The sequence below is a fragment of the Syzygium oleosum genome, unplaced genomic scaffold (assembly GCF_021117445.2).
Source record: "Syzygium oleosum isolate NSW1041296 unplaced genomic scaffold, Sole_v2.1 Sole_v2.50, whole genome shotgun sequence".
Lineage (NCBI taxonomy): Eukaryota > Viridiplantae > Streptophyta > Magnoliopsida > Myrtales > Myrtaceae > Syzygium > Syzygium oleosum.
In genome coordinates this window covers 698,059-704,058 of record NW_026607534.1, presented here as the reverse complement: position 1 = coordinate 704,058, position 6,000 = coordinate 698,059, and positions in this window count along the sequence as shown.

Genomic DNA, 6,000 nt, shown 5'->3' with positions numbered 1-6,000 from the left:
AAGTAATTGAGTTAGGCGTTTAAAAGGTTGGAATTCCCCGGTTCTTGTGTGGTTACACTATCAGAAATATCGTTGAGGGCTTAGGCAAGGACTGTGACACCGTCACTTTGGCCGACGAGGGCTCCCAAGCCTTCGCCTTTACTTCTCTTATCCTAATCACTTCAAATTTATTCATAACTCTTGCCCCAAGTATGAGCGTATGGTGCTGACTAAATCTTCCGTACATCTATAATATCATGCCATTCAATAAAATTAGTACATGCTAGTATAAAGCACCGGCAAAATTTGAAAGAACAACGACAACTCAAAAATTCGTTTTTTTGTCAAATGGCTTCATTAATGCAAGGAGTTGATATGGTGATGTTAAGGTGCTATGATATTTATTCTAATGTCTATTTTTTTCTATATCCTATTGAAAAGAGTGGTGGATATCCAGTAGCATCAACACACCGACCACGCATCGAGAGGCTTTGGTTGATGAATGCACCGATGAAGAGAATATCACTTGATGGAACCGAATACGATCTCTTACTTTTGGACATTGAATTGTTCGATGGTAATGATCAAATGGGGGGAACTGCATATCGATTCTATTCTTGATAAATATGCCCAATTTAAGCTATTATATATTTCTAACAGTTGTTTAGCAACGAGCTCTCGAAATATGTTGGTCATACAGATTATTTGTAAATATGAACTTTGCAAAAAAAAGAGTTGTGTTTAGCCCATTATGGGCGAGTGGGAGATGAAAAGCATAATGGATGGGCTGCCTAAGTTGGCCATACCCGGCCAACGAACCACATGGCCCACAAGGTGGTTATTTGCTTTTTCCTACAAATAGTTGGCTCCTCTTGGGATTTTTCATCTGCATAATAGCACACCTCTTAGAAAGAACGTCTTTTATAATTTTCCATCGAAATGGAAGTGGTTACGAAAGACAATCGAAGATCACCCTCAAGCGCAAAGTGCCGTTTAATTTGTGGCAATACTCGGTATATTCGTTATGTACTTTGCATATACGATCAATGATACAAAGTGACGTTTATTGCATACGTTTTCCGCGTAGTTTGAATGCGTTTCGAATATGTTGATCGAGGATTGAATTTTCCCAATACTTTGTCTATCGTGACAAGAAAGGAAACTAAGGGAAGTTCCATATGGATTCGGAGTCCGTGGGGTTGATAGACATTGTCTCCGTCTGGGGCTGTGCTGAACTGGAGAAGAACTTAATTTCGATGCGATTAAGCTTCTTCAATGCACCAATATTTGGCGTTGGTTGTGGAGTTTACGAATATTTGGCAATGGCTAAGGTTTGAGCTCTCTAGCGTTGTTTGGATTCGAAGTTGTTGAGTTTCTGATTACAGTTATAGAGTGAGAAGGCTGACTTTATCATTTCATTTTTCTTTTTTTTTTAACTTAGTTTTATAGAGTAATTCCGCTGCTCTAGCGGTTGGTATGCAAAGTCGAGAAGTAATTGAGTTAGGCGTTTGAAAGGTTGGAATTTCCCTGTTTTTGTGTAGTTATACTATCAGAAATATCGTTGAGGGCCTAGGCGAGGACCGTGACTCCCTCGCTTTGGCCGACGAAGGCCCCTAAGCCTTCGCCTTTACTTCCTTTATCCTAATCACTTCAAATTTATTCATAACTCTTGCCCCAAGTATGAGCGTGTGGTGCTGACTAAATCTTCCGTATATCTATAATATCATGCCATTCAATAAAATTAGTACATGCTAGTATAAAACACCGGCAAAATTTGAAAGAACAATGACAACTCAAAAATTCGCTTTTTTATCAAATGGCTTCATTAATGCAAGGAGTCGATATGGTAATGTTAAGGTGCTATGATATTTATTCTTAATTCTATTTTTTTTTGTATCCTATTGAAAAGAGTGGTGGATACCAAGTAGCATCAACACACCGGCCACGCATCGAGGGGCTTTGGTTGATGAATACACCGATTAAGAGAATAACACTTGATAGAACCGAATACATCTCTTACGTTTGGACATTGAATTGTTCAATGGTAATGATCAAATGGAAGGGAACTGCATACCGATTCTATTCTGGATAAATATGCCCAATTTAAGCTATTATATATTTCTAACAATTGTTTAGCAACGAGCTCTTGAAATATGTTGGTTATACAGATTATTTATAAATATGAACTTTGAAAAAAAAATGAGTTCTGTTTAGCTCATTATGGGAGAGTGGAAGATGAAAAGCATAATGGGTGGGTTGCCTAAATTGGCCATACCCGGCCAACAAACCACAAGGCCCACAAGGTGGTTATCTACTTTTTTCTACAAATAGTTGGCCCCTTTTGGGATTTTTCATCCGCATAATAGCACACCTCTTAGAAAGAACGTCTTTTATAATTTTCCATCGAAACGCAAGTGGTTACAAAAGACAATCGAAGATCACCCTTCGGCACAAAGTGGCGTTTAATTTGAGGTAGTACCCGGTATATTCGTTATGTAATTTGGAGGTACGATCAGTGATACAAGTTGACGTTTAGTGCGTACGTTTTCTGTGTAATTCGAATGCATTTCGAATATGTTGATCGAGGATTAAATTTTCCCAACACTTCGTCTATCGCGACAAGAAGGGGAACTAAGGGAAGTTCTATATGGATTCGGAGTCCGTGGAACCAATTGGCATCGTCTCCAACTAGGGCTACGCTCGACTAGAGAATAGCTTAATTTTGATGCGGGTGAGCTTCTTCAATGCGCTAATGTTTGGCGTTGATTGTGGAATTTACGAATATTTGGCGATGGCTAAGATTTGAGCTCTCTAGCGTTGCTTGGATTCGAAAATGTCGTGTTTCTGATTACAGTCATAGAGCGATAAGGCTGACTTTACCAGTTCCTTTTTCTTTTTCTTTTTTTAACTTCATTTTGTGGAGTTTTGAAGTAATTCCCCCGCTCTAGCGCTTGGTGTGCAAAGTCGAGAAATAATTCAGTTAGGTGTTTGAAATGTTGGAATTCCCCTATTCTTGTGTGGTTACATTATCAGAAATATTGTTGAGGGCCTAAGCGAGGACCGTGACTCCCTCGCTTTGGCTGACGAGAGCCGCCAAGCCTTCGCCTTTACTTCCCTTATCCTAGTCACTTTAAATTTATTCATAACTCTTGCCCCAAGTATGAGCGTGTGGTGCAGACTAAATCTTTCGTACATCTATAATATCATGCCATTAAATAAAATTAGTACATGCTAGTATAAAATACCGGCAAAATTTGAAAGAACAAGGACAACTCAAAAATTCGCTTTTGTATCAAATGGCTACATTAATGCAAGGAGTTGATATTGTGATGTTAAGGTACTATGATATTTATTCTGATGTCTATTTTTTTCCTGTATCCTATTAAAAAGAGCGGTGGATACCCAGTAGCATCAACCCATTAGCCACGCATCAAGGGGCTTTAGTTAATGAATGCACCGATGAAGAGAATAACACTTGATGAAACCAAATACGATCTCTTACGTTTGGACAATGAACTGTTCGATGGTAATGATCAGATGGTAGGGAACTGCATATAAATTCTACTCTGAATAAATATGCCCAATTTAAGCTATTATATATTTCTAACAGTTGTTTAGTAACGAGCTCTCATACAGATTATTTGTAAATATAAACTTTGCAAAAAAGAGAGTTGTGTTTAGCCCATTATGGGCGAGTAGGAGATGAAAAGTATAATGGATGGGCTACCTAAGTTGGCCAAACATAGCTAACGAACCACAAGACCCACAAGGTGGTTATTTGCTTTTCCCTACAAATAGTTGACCCCCCTTGGGATTTTTCATTTGCATAATAGCACACCTCTTCGAAAGAACGTCTATTATAATTTTCCATCGAAACGCAAGTGGTTACAAAAGATAATCGACGATCATCCTCATGCGCAAAGTGGCGTTTAACTTATGGCAATACCCGGTTTATTCGTTATGTAATTTGCCTGTACGATCAATGATACAAGTTAACGTTTACTGTTTACGTTTTCCGTGTAGTTCGATTGCGTTTCGGATATGTTGATCGAGGATTGAATTTTCCCAACATTTCATCTATCGCGACAAGAATGGGAACTAGGGGAAGTTCCATATTGATCTGGAGTCTGCGGGGCCGATTGGCATCGTCTCCTTCTGGGGCTGTTCTCGACTGGAGAAGAGCTTAATTTTGATGCGGGTGAGTTTCTTCAATGCGCTAATGTTTGGCGTTGGTTGTGGAGTTTACGAATAATTAGCGATGGCTAATTATGAGCTCTCTAGCATTGCTTGGATTCGAAGTAGTCGAGTTTCTCATTACAGTTATAGAGCGATAAGGTAGACTTTACCAGTTCTTTTTTCTTTTTTTTAATTTCGTTTTATGTAGTTTTGAAGTAATTCCCCTGCTCTAGCGGTTGGTGTGCAAAGTCGAGAAGTAATTAAGTTAGGCATTTGAAAGGTTGGAATTCTCCTGTTCTTGTGTGGTTACACTATCAGAAATATCGTTGAGGGCCTAAACGAGGACCGTGACTCTCTTACTTTGGCCGACGAGGGCCCCCAAGCCGTCGCCCTTACTTCCCTTATCCTAGTCACTTCAAATTAATTTAGAACTCTTGCCCTAAGTATGAGCGTGTGGTGCTGACTGAATCTTCCGTATATCTATAATATCATGCCATTCAATAAAATTAGTACGTGCTAGTATAAAACACTAGTTGATATGGTGATGTTAAGGTGCTATAATATTTATTCTGACGTCTATTTTTTTCTGTATCCTATTGAAAAGAGTGGTAGATACCCAGTAGCATCAACACACCGGCCAGGCATCGAGGGGCTTTGGTTGATTAATGCACCGATAAAGAGAATAGCACTTGATGGAACCGAATACGATTTCTTACGTTTGGACATTGAATTGTTCGATGGTAATGATCAAACGGGAGGGAACTGCATATCGATTCTACTCTGAATAAATATGCCCAATTTAAGCTATTATATATTTCTAACAGTTGTTTAGCAACGAGCTCTCGAAATATGTTGGTCATACAGATTATTTGTAAATATGAACTTTGCAAAAAAAAGAGTTGTGTTTAGCCCATTTATGGGCGAGTGGGAGATGAAAAGCATAATGGGTGGGCTGCCTAAGTTGGCCAAACCCGACCAACGAACCACAAGGCCCACAAGGTGGTTATTTGCTTTTGCCTACAAATAGTTGGCCCCCCTTGAGATTTTTCATATGTATAATAGCACACCTCTTCGAAAGAACGTCTTTTAAAATTTTCCATCGAAACGCAAGTGGTTACGAAAGACAATCGAAGATCACTCTCAAGCGTAAAGTGGCGTTAAATTTGTGTCAATACCCAGTATATTCATCATGTACTTTGCATGTACGATCAGTGATACAAAGTGACGTTTATTGCGTACGTTTTCCTCGTAGTTCAAATGCGTTTCGAATATGTTGATCAAGGATTGAATTTTCCCAATACTTCGGCTATCGCGACAAGAAAGGGAACTAGGGGAAGTTCCGTATGGATCCGGAGTCCGTGGGGCTAATAGGCATCGTCTCTATATAGGGCTATGCTCGACTGGAGAAGAGCTTAATTTCGATGCGGGTGAGCTTCTTCAATGCGCCAATATTTGGCGTTGGTTGTGGAGTTTACGAATATTTGGCGATAGCTAAGGTTTGAGCTCTCTAGCGTTGTTTGGATTCGAAGTTGTCGAGTTTCTGATTACGGTTATAGAGCGAGAAGGCTGACTTTACCATTTCATTTTTTTACTTTTTTTTAACTTCATTTTGTGGAGTTTTGAAGTAATTCCCTTGCTCTAGCGGTTGATATGCAAAGTCGAGAAGTAATTGAGTTAGGCGCTTGAAATGTTGGAATTCCCCTATTTTTGTGTGTTTACACTACCAAAAATATTGTTGAGGGCCTAGGTGAGGACCATGACTCTCTCGTTTTGGCCGACCAGGGCCGTCAAGCCTTCACCTTTACTTCCCTTATCCTAGCCACTTCAAATTTATTCATAACTCTT